This window comes from Falco naumanni, chromosome 1 (genome assembly GCF_017639655.2).
Source record: "Falco naumanni isolate bFalNau1 chromosome 1, bFalNau1.pat, whole genome shotgun sequence".
Taxonomy (NCBI): Eukaryota; Metazoa; Chordata; class Aves; order Falconiformes; family Falconidae; genus Falco; species Falco naumanni.
In genome coordinates, this window is record NC_054054.1 from 22,148,913 (window position 1) to 22,162,344 (window position 13,432).

A 13,432-nucleotide genomic window follows, 5' to 3' on the forward strand; every position below is an offset into this window, starting at 1 on the left:
AAGAAAGATAGGGACAAACTTTTTAGTAGAGCCTGTTGTGATAGGACAAAGGGTAATAGTTTTAAACTAGAAGAGAGTAAATTCAGACTAGAGATAGGGAAGAAATGTTTTACAATGAGTGTGGTGAAACAAACACTGGCAGAGGTTGCCCAGAGGGGTGGTTGATGCCCCATCCATGGAAATGTTCAAGGCCAGGTTGGACGGGGCTTTGAGTAACCTGATGTTCCTGCTGACTGCAGGTGGGTTGGACTAGATGGGCTTTAATGGTCCCTTCCAACTCAAGTCATTCTGTGATTCTATGATCTTCCTGAGGTGGTTACTGAGGCAGCAGATTGTCCATATGAAGAATGTTGCTTCCAGTAATCACTGACTATTTCTTTTTCTGTTACTTTATACAGTGCTAAAGACAACTTTCATCTGGAGCATCTCTCGAAGTTTTTTTCCTTCAAGTTTGATTCCAAAGACGTGATAGTTCCAGGTAAAAAACCCCATCATTCTTGCCAGTTCTAACAACATCAGTTTTTCATTTTCCTGAACAACAGAATGTTTTTTACCAGTTTTCCACATCTGGAGCCAACCTATCTAGATAAGAAAAACAAAAAAGTCTAACAGTGTTCTTCATAAGAGTGTTACATTACTTCCCTGCCCTTGATCTGTTCCTTTATATTGCCTCTCCCAGCTTTGTCTTTTCCTTTAGTATTAAGGACACAATTTCTGCAGACAAGAGTGAGAAGCTAATCTGTGGTAATGACAGCTTTTTGTTACGTAGGTATGATTCTGCTGTGAAGGAGTATGTATGTAGGTATGGCTCCACTGCACCTCAGAGTCTCCTGCAAAGCCATCCTACTAAAGATCCTGTCAAATGTTCCCCTTCTTTGGCTCCAAGGTGAAAAGGCTCCAGGTTTTACATAGTATACATAGATAGGCGGAAACTGATCTTGATCTTTTTCTATGAATTTCCATTATTAAGAAATTATAACATTTGGAAATCTGATGGTTTATGTTCTGTTTTAAACAGAAATTTTGTATTTATTTTATGATTTTGCTTTCATATAAGAATTCATGGATCAGACCCTCCTTTCTTTTCATCTTGCAAGCAGTAAGGTTTTCGAAAATGATATATAGAAATTCACATTTACCACCAAGCAACAGTGTTTACACAGGCAGTCCCTAATGTAATATAAACCTACACTCTAATTTCTCTGTTTGTGTTCCTGCAATTAAACTTTAAATGCACCTTTATAATGTTAGGAAAGATCGGCTTTGCATAAGATTTGTTGCATGCTATTTATAATTAGTTAAAGATTTTGGGGGAGGTGCAGTTGTTTCAGTACTCTTCAGGACCTACAAGCATTTGAGGTTTTGCAACAATATCTGTTTACATGGTCCACAACTGAAATATAAAGTTGGGGGGGATGGGGGGCAGAATTTGACCTTCTCTAAACAATGCAATTTTGGTCACTTTAAATCAGATTTACCTTCCATTATATCCACACAGCACTGTCAGTATGTACACAACTAGGAAGATAGGTTCTGAATTCTTCTGAGAAGTTAAAGTTCACAGATTTGTACTAGTTATTCCTTTGCCCTAGTTCTCTTTTGGTTTTAAATTTGTTTTTATAAAAAAATCTGTGAACAATAGAATCTGATATATTATTTCTCACTTGTCACTGCATTCAACTTTTAAAATCGATGCCCTGATCTAATTTTTGTGGTTGTGATTCATTTCTATGACTGAAAAGAAAATCACCAGAGAATTGTATTGTATTGCCCCATGTCTTCATGAACAAAGATAGTGCTGCTCTAAAATGTTCAAAAGTTAAAAGGAACAAGGTTTTAAGTTTAAATAGTCTGTATTGGTCAGTCAAGGACTTCTTTCTATCAATGAGGTGGATGTTATTAAGGCAACACGGGATACCAGCCCATGCCACCCTTCCCACATGCACACCTGTGGAAGCGGCCACCCAGAGCACCGAGCTGGCCCCAAGCCCTGCAGCCAAGGCCTCAGCACAGGGACATGCACTGCAGGCCACAGCACAGAAATAGCTGTGTGAAAATTGTATTAATGCCTAGGAAAAACTTTTACGTTTTGGGCAATCAATTCAGCAAATGGACAAGCATCCTGATGTGTAGATGACACTCGAAAGGATGTCCAAGTGAGCAGTGAATAAACAGCATGTAGTCTGAGGTTTTATAAAGCTTGCCCATAATTTTTAGGGGTTTGCAAAATTAGCTGCCATATACACACATTTTCCTGAAACTTAAATATACGCTAATTATAAAAATCAAGCATGATTGTGATTTAAATAAATAAATAAATAAATAGCTAATCAAGCAAAAATCCTCTAGAACTAAAGATTTTCAAAGTGAAGTGCTGTTGTGTTGAACTGCAAGCCAAAATACATGCTCTGGAGTAAGCAAAAGCCAGCTCCTGAAAGTCGGGCTGGTGTGGCAGTTGTCTAACCAGTAGTCTAGTTATGGTTCTGACAGGAACAGGAATGAAAAAGACCACCTGGTACCATTTAGAAGGTATTTCAGCTGCTTAGGAAAACCAAGCTATTTTCACAGATAAATGAGACCAGCTTTAAACCTCTTCAAGAATCTACCTGACATGGTTTCTCCACCCTGATAAAAAAGTCACTTAATCTAATTTCAAATTAGATTAAGTTTTCTAATTGAACATAATAGCAAGTAATTTCTAGGTAAACTTGGCAGAACTTTTAATCTGAGGGCAAGTAAAGCACTAGAACGAACGAACAAGGGAAGGGTCGAGCCAACAACCTGAAACGCTGCAGATCTATAAATTACTGAACCTATTAGATGAGAATATAATGTGGACTAATCTTTATGAGAAGTGCTAAACGATAATTCTTTCCAGCTCAGCATAACTCTGTTGTTATACCTTGTTTATGACTTTTAAGCCAGAGCTCATCTGTGCTTCTAAAGTGAATGTAACTTAACACTTGGAGCTAGACACAGGAAAACTTTCTACACTGCATGTTTCTATGCCAGAGACAAAATTACTAAACGTTCTTTTCTCAGGCATACTGTGTGGAAGGTTATATTGTTTAAACATCAGCTTTAGACCCAGACAGATAAAATCAAAGTACAACGCATCTGTTATCTTTTTTCCTCTTAGCCTTAGTATCTGGGTAATAATAAGACTGATTCTTTCAAATGAGTTAAAGCAGCAGGCTTGTTCCATGTGGTTTTTTCTGCTTTTGTTGGGTGGTAAGTTGGCAGCATCAATTGTATTAGTGTTTCTGTCAGCACCCACATTAAATATGTTTCTTTATGGGAGAAATTACATCCCAGCCTACTCTGGACATCTAAATTTATATCTTTCATCACATCCAGATTGAAATCCAGCTACCACCTGGATTTCTGCAGGGTTTACTTAGTGAAATGCTCAGAATATTTCTGTTCCAAATATCAAATTAAAAATTAACTTAAGTTTATATTTAGGCAGAACAGCCAGTAAACCACAGACACTTTCCTCTTTTGCTTCTGTCTTTCTGCTTTTTTGTGATGTTAGAGCAGATTCCCATAAACCAAATCAGAATTTGTACATCCTGTGCTTTTTTGGTATTACCTTTAGCTGCATTTATTTTCCTTTGTTTCACAAATTTAGAACACCTTAGTGGTACTGCAGCTTTCTGCACTGTTTTCCATGTCCTGTGAAATTTAGAAATGGATACATGAATTTCAACAGGATCTTCTGAGATTTGCCTATGTATTGACTGGAGAGCTTAGGACTAGAACTCCAGCTGAGTTAAATTTCATGATGTCCCTACAATTTCTATTCTGGCTTACTGCCTTATTCTAGGGAAAAATAAACTGGCTTTACGGTCAAAGGACCTCATGGAGGAGGCACTGATTCCTGCTTGATCTCTGCCCCTCAAACCTCTGTAACTGTTTACATTACAGCTGGTTCTATAAACCAGAAACAAAACATAGTTTAGAAGTAGCCCTGTGGTCTGTGCAGAAAACTATTAAAAAATTCAGATGTGCATCGGAAAACATATGGGCTTCGTTTCTACAGAAAGCTAGATGGCAACCTTACAAGAAAATCCCTTATCAATAAATTTTCAGTACTGCCTTGTTCTTGGTGGGGAGGAATCTGAAGGGGAACTCCGTCTATCCGGGTGCCACATTCTTTCCTTTCTAGGTAAGAGTGAAGTCAGTAACCATGCTTCCAGAAATGCAGATTTTTTTTCTTTTTAAATTACTCATATGCTTCAGAATGATTTTTCTTTCTAATTTCATTCAGAAAATCTGACTGGTTGTATTTTTCTTATCTCTCATTATTACAACTAAAATGCAAACATCACAAAACTAATTCAAGCAGCATTTTGGACAGGGTACGTTTCTTTTCTCCTGGCAAATAGTGATGGTTTCTGCTGAACCAGAGTGACGCTGAAACAGTATCATCTAACTACTTCGAAAAATACTGTATATCTTCCTTTAGAGCACAATCATGTTTATGGATCTACAAGCAACAGGAACCATTAAGACAAAATTGTATTAACTCCTGTATAATATGTTAATTTGGCACGGAGATCAATAGCTTCAGTAAAGTGCACCTTTGCAAAAATAATCAAATTCAGAGACATTAAGCAATGAGGAAGTTACTTTATCATTCTGCAAGTGGATGGGAAAAAAAGTACTTGGAGTCTTAAAAGCATATTTGCATTTGAGGTTTGTGAGCTCCAGATATTAGCCACAGTTCTTGCTTTGGCTTTGTGTCCCTTATTAAAGAACACTGTGGGATCAGACTTCACCTTTTTCTATAGGTAACTAGTTATGATCAGACCCTGCTCTTTGGGCTTTAGGAAGCAAATATATACTATATACACCAATACAGCAGTCTGAGGTCTGTGTTTTTTCATTTCATAATAGGCTATTACTGATTTTTATTCTGCTGTATTCAAGATTTCCATTTCATTGCATATACCACTTGTACTTCAACTTGAGCCAAGTTATCTCATCTATCTGATATAGCCATGGTCGTTACGCACAATTACATAAAGACTCCCAAATCAACTCCAAAAGGAAAGCATTGCTGTGTTTGGTTTGTTTGCTGTTTTTTTAGTTTTCTGTAAGACGTGACACTGTCAAAACACTTTGATATGGACCTGGCAAAGCCATGACAGGATTGAAACTAACGTGTAAATCCTGTTCTTGTGAAACTCTACAACAAAATTCTACCTAAAAGGCAAAATTAAGCACATGCTTAACTTTCAACTTTTAAGCAGACTTGTTTTGCTGAGCTGAGGTCTAAAGCTCCCTGCTTATAATGGACAACATAATTTAACTTTAAACTCAGAATCACTGTGAATGAGCTAATGCAGAAATCAATAGTAAAACCTAATGAAAAGCGAGAACATTTGAAGTTTCATTTTTTCTTTTGTTTCCTTTGAATATAATTATGCCCTTTTGGTACTGTTTTTCCTCAGTCCTCTCCACTTACTATGTCATAATTATAAACTCACATTTTAGAACACCAATTAAGAACATATTCACAGCAAGAATAGTGGATAGGTAGACACAGAGAGAGTGTTCAAGCACCAGAGAGCAAATTAATATCCAGAAAAAAGAAACCAAACCAGGAGGGATAAAATGAAAGGGAAAGAAAGAAAGATTACTTGCTATCTGCCAGTAGATAAAGGTAAACTGAAAATTACATTCTCAGATGTATACCTATAGCCTTTTCTGTCAGCATTGCACCAATATTACTGTCACATGATTGAACATTATATGTATGTCTTGAAGTTTAGAAAATTTTATGTAAGCATCTAGGAAAAAAAATAAACAACCCCGCTGAGCTTCACCCATAAAAGTGCTGTTGTATCTGTTTTTGCAGAATAATAGGGTATTAAATTATCCCTGGAAATGGCTGTTTACCTGCTAAATAGATGTGGCAGTCCTAAGTGTAGACACAAATCCTCCAGGAGCAGCTTTGCAGGTGTCATTTTAGGTGACATTCGGTAAAAGCACAGTGTCACTGGGCAGAAGCCCACTTGAATTGAGGAGGCTGAACAGATGCAGGAGACTGGCTACAATTTTCCTGTTCTAAGGTCAAGAACCAAAATGTCTAGTGTAAAAAAAATTATTGTAGATAGCCAATACATCATAATAATTGTAAACAACACAGCTATTGTTAAGCAATTCTGATAAAAATGTAGTCTTTCGATTATCTTGAGGAACAGTTGCTCTGTGTACACTCTCAAGGTATTCATGTACACAGGGATTTGTTGATTTGCTAACGTGCTGACACTGCTGGATCATGTGGTTATTAGTATTTGGTTAATGGAAATATAAAAATATGATGAAGAGACATGCTATCAATGAAGAACAACCACATTTGATCCTATTTGATTTCAAATCTTTTCTTAGCCTGTTCAAAAATATGACATACCATATTTTAGGCACCAATGTAATCCAGGGGATTTCAGATCAGTCTTTGTTTCACATGAGATTTAGAGGTGGAAACCAGCATTTTGTTAAAATTAAAGTGCCTGGAAAAATGCCTAAAAGCACAGTATCCTATATAATGTAGAAAGAGTCACTCCCTGTTCATACTCAACAAAGTCAAGTAACAGATGCTGTAAAAATATTATTGTTATTTGAAATACTTTGAGTACTGAGGTATTCAAAACAAGTTCATAGTTACCATCACAAATCTATTAGCTATAACAAGATGCAATGGAAGGTCAATACTCACTGGATTATGTATGAGAAATGAATATGACCAGGGTAATTTTTAATCTATATTTAGGGACCTATGTGTAAGAGAGTAGTTATGGAAGGCACTGCCACCAGAAAACACACATGCAAAGGACAACATGCTGTAAAAGGTGTTAAAAATGTGCCCCGAAAAAGCTAGAGCTGTGAGCTATCAGGAAACCCTTCCATCTAGTTCTCTGTGTTTAAGGTTTCTTCAAAATACTGGTGCAGCTTAAATAACAAAATTGGTTGAGCTGGATCTGTGCCCTTGGCTGGAATTAAAGCTAAAGGTCTTACACCAGAGTGGTTTTATCTTAACCCCATTTTTTCCAAGAAAAATTGATGAGTAAATTCCCTTTAGGGCAATGACATCTATAGGTTGATTAGAGTAATAGACCTTACTGTTTACTAATCTAGCTAAACAGTCCAGTATCAGCTTCCCAAGCAATGCAAACCAAACAGAAGAGACCCTTGTAACGAAAATGCAGCCCTCCTTACCAACACTCAGTATTTTCCACACAACACTGTTAAGTTCATGTTCATTTTACAAGAACTGAGACTGTCTGCAGCAAGTGGTGATTTTGAGTCCCAGAACTTTTGATGCCCAATTTGTGAGACGTTTGGAGAGGCCTTTCAAAAGTGGTGAGTGTCCATCTCCTGAAAAACAGCTACTTTGAAAATGCTTTAAGTTGAGGAGCCAAACCCACAAGTGTCTTAAAGCTTGAGGTAGCTACACTTCATGTAGTTTCTAATGGGGAATGCAAAAGATAAAGTTCTTTCAGTATTTACAAGTACATTTTGTTTGTAGATATACATATAGGCAGTAAACTTTTTTTGTATGCTAAACCTGGCTCTGCAGAGCACATGGAATGTAGAAATTAACAAAACAACCAACCCTGATTTACTCTATATGTAAGCTCTACCAAGTGCCGTGGTGAGTTATGCAACTGAGGAAATGCAGCGTGGCTCTGTAATATTTCCAGGCTCTTTGCAGGAGATACCAAGGAATTAAATTTGAAGTTAGATATTTGATATTCAGTCTTATTTGTGGATAAAATGTTTAATTTCCTTGGCTTCAGATTATTTGTGAGGAACTGATGTTCAACATAAAGAACATTTTGATGGAACATGTGGCGCTCTTGATATAGGTTGCTTCCTGATTGTATGCAAGTTCTTAGAAACTGTCCTGATGTTTGCATCTGCAATCCCAAATTTAATTACTGTAACTGTTCTGAAATTGTTGCTTTAAATGGTTTGTTTTGGCTAATGCTCATTGCCTAGCTCGTAATCCCACAAGATGAACTAACACAGTTGGCTCAAATAGGAAAGAACTCGTTGATGAGGGGTAAGGGACATAAAATACCCTCCATCAATTTTGGTGACAGGTTTCTGCAATAAAAGTAAAGGTCCAAGGGTCATAGTCACCGGAGCTGGCACAGGAAATCACATCCGACAGCTCCAAGGACAGATTCATCTCGGATAAGAGATTCACTTGTAACTGTACTCCCTCTGCTTTCCCATTTACCCCGTTTCCCACCTGCAAGTACATGCTTCCCTCAGAGAAGGAACATAACCAACTGATGTGTCCTCTGGCAGCTTTCAGTGTGACTGCTCCTCCTCACATCTGGGACAGCCGCAACTTCTCAGCTTGATGTTTTTTCCATACTGTTTCTACCTTTTTCCCTTCTACCTTTCCCTCCATTTTGAGAATTCCAGTATAAACATGACTGCGGATAGCTAGCATAAAGGTGAAATATCAGTAGCTAGTTTTGCTGCAGTAAACCACAGTTCTTTCGCCCACAACTCTTAAAACATGCAAGTAGAATATTTTGGAATCAGAAACCTTGCTTTTTTACTCCCCCCCGCCCCCTTGTGCTTTATTGATAGGTAAAAGGCTAATTTAGTCTCAAGAGTGTTCTATGTCCACCCCAACTCTTTTATTACAATAAATAACCTTGCTGTGAATACATTTTAATTAGTGATTTCATACTTGGAATTGCACAGTTGTAATACAGTAGGAGTGAGGATCTATTGAACTCGTATAAAAAAGGCATAATCACTTTCAAAAGCTCTGCTGGAATAATGCAGGTTAAAATTTCCCCTGCTGGTGTCTGTTTTCTGTGTTCAATGTATCACTAGCACTTCACATTCTCTTTGTATTTATAAAAGGGTAAATGCTTAGACTTCAGGTTGTGCAGGATACCCCCACAGTCCTGGAGATTTTTCATTCTTTGCTTGCTGTTGCTCACTGGGATCATTGTAATGAAGACAAGATTTTTACTTCATTTGAAAATTTTAGCCTAAATAGACAGAAAGATTACAAAGAAAAATAAGAAAAAAACCTTAAGAATCAGAAGGATTTTCACAACTCTGTGGGCCTAGCCTGGGACCTTTTAATGCAATGTGAAATAAAATAAAGGAGGGTCTAGGAACAAAAACTGAAAACCTTGTCATATGTGTTACTCTTTAAGGCAGGCTGACAGGGTAAGCATTTTGAGGAGCAGTGAAAGAAAAAGTTTTAAGAACCATAAGCTCATTTCAGAACCAAATCTGAACTTGCAAACAAGATGCTGGGCTTCAGCCTCGAGGAGTGCAGTATAAAAATTAGAGGGGGTCACAATGTATAATGTGATTAAATCAGGCATTAGTTACATTTACTAGGAATGCTGCTCAATTAATCTGGCCATTGCTCTCAGGACACACACCATGGCACAAAACAAAAAGAATGATAAAGGCCAAATAGATTTTTAAACACAACATTAGGCTGCATTTGATATGCAAAGTTCCCTTGAAGGGCCTTTTCTTTTTTTTGTTTTTCCTCAAAATTATCATGTTTAAGAAAACTGCCAGAAATTCACTGGCACGTCAATGAAAACAAGAAAGTGTTCTTAAAATGTAGGCAATTTACACCTACTTGCAGTGAATATAGTTGAGGAACACGTACATATAAGCTGTCATATCTGCTGTCATATCTGCTCCCTTCAACTTCCTTATAATGTCAATGTGGACATTTTGGCAAGTTTCCTGACCTGCACATAGTCTGAACGAGTAGGCTGCTTCAGCTGTCGTATGTACTGGCATCTGAGCCAGGCTTTTCAGCCCGGGGAAGAGCAACCTGTCAGCAGAGGCTGAGGGGAAGAGTAGTAGGGTCTCGGCAGCACTCAGGCACTCATTCTCTCTGCAAAGAGCACAATGTGGTTTTTCCAGGCTGCTCCCTGTTCCTGGGGAAGGGATGACTGTGGGAACAACTGGTCAGAGCCTACTTTTTGTTCCCATTTCCCTTTGGCTTTTTTTCTCTCCGATCTAGGATTTAAGGAGGAAGTAGCTTCAAAACTTGGATCCAATCCGTGTCTAAGTTCAGACCCTTCTCTGACACAAATACTGAAGTCTCAAAGTCTCAGTCCTCTGTTGAGCATGACGGTAGTTGAGAGGGGGATTTGCTGTCTGGGCAGCTACACTTGCAACTGTGGTGCTACAGAGGGAGCATGACAGTCCTCAGGCTCTGCTCAGCAACGGACTTGGAGTGGCAGCTGCCACTTAATGTAGTGTGGTAGCATCACATGCAGTGCAGCTGACTGTAGCAGTGTTTTAGCCGGTGGCATGGTTGTTTTGTCATGTAGATCTTGTGTTGATAGCTCTAGTGAAGTACCTAACCACAGTCAATGCGGAGAGAAAAGCTTATGGTCTAAAAACAAATTCCTAGGAAAGCAGTGACATAGGAGTGTTGATATTCTGTTTGAAATTTTACTAGTTCAAAAAATGACATTTTTAAAACCTTGTGAAATTACAGATTATAAAAGCAATTTACTGAATCTGCCATGCCTTTAAATGTGTATCTCACTGAAAAGGCTAGACAATGTCTCTGCTTACACATCCTGTTGCAATGTGGACCTGGCATCTGCTTTATTCATCCCTGATTTGTATTCCATTATTTCACAGTTTCTCCTGACCACTTCTTAAATTTCTTAAATCTTAAACACCAGCATCTCCAAATGAGAGGAGCCTGAATTCCAGGGAGAAGGAGCTTACTTGTACTTAGCCTCCTCAGGCAAGCACAGCAGCATCCCTCCCTGTGGCAACATATTGCTGCTAATTAATTACCTATACATTGCTCTAGGCAAGAAAGCGCTTTCATCAAGAGCACCAAACAAGTAGTAGTTTTGTTTGCAGAGAAACCTCAAGGTATAATTATATACAGAAAGTGTCATGACAACACTTGTCTGAATTCATCCATATTAAGGGCTTTGGAAGAGGGGAAGGAAGGTTGGAATATGAGGACCTAGAGTTCAGAAAGCAATGGGGCCACCAGAAATACAGCAGCCTTACAACCTAGGGTCAAAAACAGAGGAAAAGGCAAAAATTAAAAAGGAGTCCCAAGTACAAATGTTTAGTCAGTGATGGAAGAAATTAAGACTGAGGTGTATTTGTCTGGGCTTTTCTACGGGATGCTTGGGAAGAAATCTGAGAGACCTGCATAAATTTGAAAGGAATGTGTAATAAAGAAAGAAGACAGTAGAGAGCTTAAGGACTAGAGGGGGGTGGATGAAGAAAGAAGGTATAAAAGTCACTATGCCAGGACTTCACAAATTCTGTATTGTATGCATTCTTGAGTAAGTTTTAAAAGGGGAGGGGAGTATGCTGATGTTACAAAGTGGAACAGAGTCTTGTCTGTTTTGTGCAGATAAAGCTTACAAAATGTTGTGAATTGCTGAGGAAAACAAAGCACAAAAGAAAGTTCTTCTGGGAAAAATAAAGACTGAAATCAAGAAATAAACAGGAAATAACATTTATCCACACCTGCTGCCTTGCAGTTGCTGGAAATTGAACATCTTGGATGTGACTACCTGCACTGGGCAAATAATTGCTGTTTACTGTCCTAGGCAAAAGTCTGGAAAGCACAAGGAGATCAAAATCCCTGAGGCATATCGTTTTTTTCATATAGTCAATGTAGCTATGATCGCTTAGAACACCTGATGAGGCATCTCCCCTAGTAACCAAACTACTTTTCCCAGATATGGCAATCTTAAAATTAGAAGAGCAGGAAAATTGTCCATTCCATTTATTCTGCTGAAATTTGAGTTAGAACACATAGTTCTTATCCCCCAGGAAAATGGTGCCTGTTAATATCTTAGTAAGGGATTCACCCTTGGGAAGCTTGTGCACTCCACAAAGCTGTTGGAGAAAAGGCAGAGGGAGACATTGCCTTTTTTCCACCTCCCACTCTTCTTTATTTGTCTCACTGTGTACCTATTAGGAGTAAAAAAAGAGAGGCCAGGTTTTATTCCTAGCTGACTTTTTCAGTTTTCCAGATATGCACAAATACCCAAGGCTGCACATTGAACTTAGTTCAAAGCAGCACTCTGGTCCTATAGAAAAATTCCTTTTCCTTGAACTTTATGAATGGAAGAAGTGGATGATGCTCCTGTGTGGTTGAACGCAGGGAAAGCAGGTTGGTGAGGCGCACTCTACATTAGCACCGCTAGACTTTTTGGGTCTCCAAATTAGGATGCAGAAGAAGAATGCAGTCTCTGCCTTAGCCAAATGTAAAGGGAACATTTTTGCATATTTTTGATATGTGATCTTATCAGCAGACAGCTTTTTCTTTTCAGTAAAATAAATCCTTGTAATTCCACAGTACAGAAATCTGACAGTACAGAAAGTAATCTTTATGATGGCTAAAAGTCTTTGCACAGCATATATTGCAGCTTACAATAATTATTTATTACTGGTGTTACCATTACTGAGTGCTTAATGCACTTGTGGCCAGTGGGCAGAAAATAAGCAATACCTGGTGACAACAGCAAGAATGCACTTCTTCACATGGCAAGTAACTTTTTAAAGTTCCTGTCAGGCTGTAATATTTTTCCCCTCCATGCAAGAGTATTAAAATAATAAGTTTGGATATATAAATCAGGGTAGGTTGAGTTCACTCCTGTGCCAAGAGGGAGCTGAATGAATGCTGTAGATGTTAAAGCTGAAAGGGGCCTCCTAGATCATCTTGTTCTGCCTCCCTTCCCATTGCTATTAACAACTGCTAGTGTCACAAGAGCAGAATCTTAAATAGTGAAAGTATAGAAAAGAAATGCTAGGCTCTCCCCTCTGGCTGCTCATCAGTGCCTTAATGTTTTCTGCAAAATATTCACTACTGCTTTATTTTTCTATACTTTTCTATTTTCTCATGTACCCTATCTAATATTCACATCAACACCTCTGCAGTGATGGTGAACTTTCTCTAGGTAAGTTATTCCGTTGTAAGACTGACCTTCTCTAAAGAATGCCTTTTTCCCCTAATGCATAAAATGAATTTTATTTTTTCTAGTTTCAGTCCATTACATCTTTTAAGTACGCAATAATTCCTCGCTATCTTTATTGTCACTGTAGTTAGATATTTATAGACAAGTACCTCCCTTCATTATTACTTCAATATGGAGGCATGGAACTGACAGCCATATGATAAATAGCAAATCTACTTGATAAACTGAGGAACCATTGGGAGAAGACTTTCAAAGGCATGAAAAGTAATTAACAATCCCAAGTGCAAGCATCTGTGTATGCACACAGGTGTGTAAAAGAGGAAGGAAAAAGGATTTTCAGCATGACTAACATTCCTCTGTAAGGAATGATTCTTTTAAGGTGTTTTGAGAGCAGTGACGTGCACCTATCAGTACGCAATTATTTTTTTCTTTTTCACTTCACAGAAACAATC

At 38.1% G+C, this 13,432-nt stretch overlaps 1 protein-coding gene across 4 annotated transcripts in view; it reads left to right on the forward strand.

Annotated features, from left to right (window-relative positions):
• Positions 1 to 351: 351 nt before the first annotated feature.
• NDST4 (N-deacetylase and N-sulfotransferase 4) overlaps positions 352 to 13,432 on the forward strand; it is a 135,609-nt gene continuing 122,528 nt past the window's right edge. For 3 of the 4 annotated variants that reach the window (XM_040584488.1, XM_040584469.1, XM_040584496.1), the window contains exon 1: positions 352 to 478. The gene's annotated coding sequence lies outside the window, so the exon portion shown is untranslated. Of the gene's footprint in view, positions 479 to 7,223; positions 7,369 to 13,432 lie in introns of those variants that run through there. The other variant, XM_040584478.1, reaches the window with a different exon arrangement.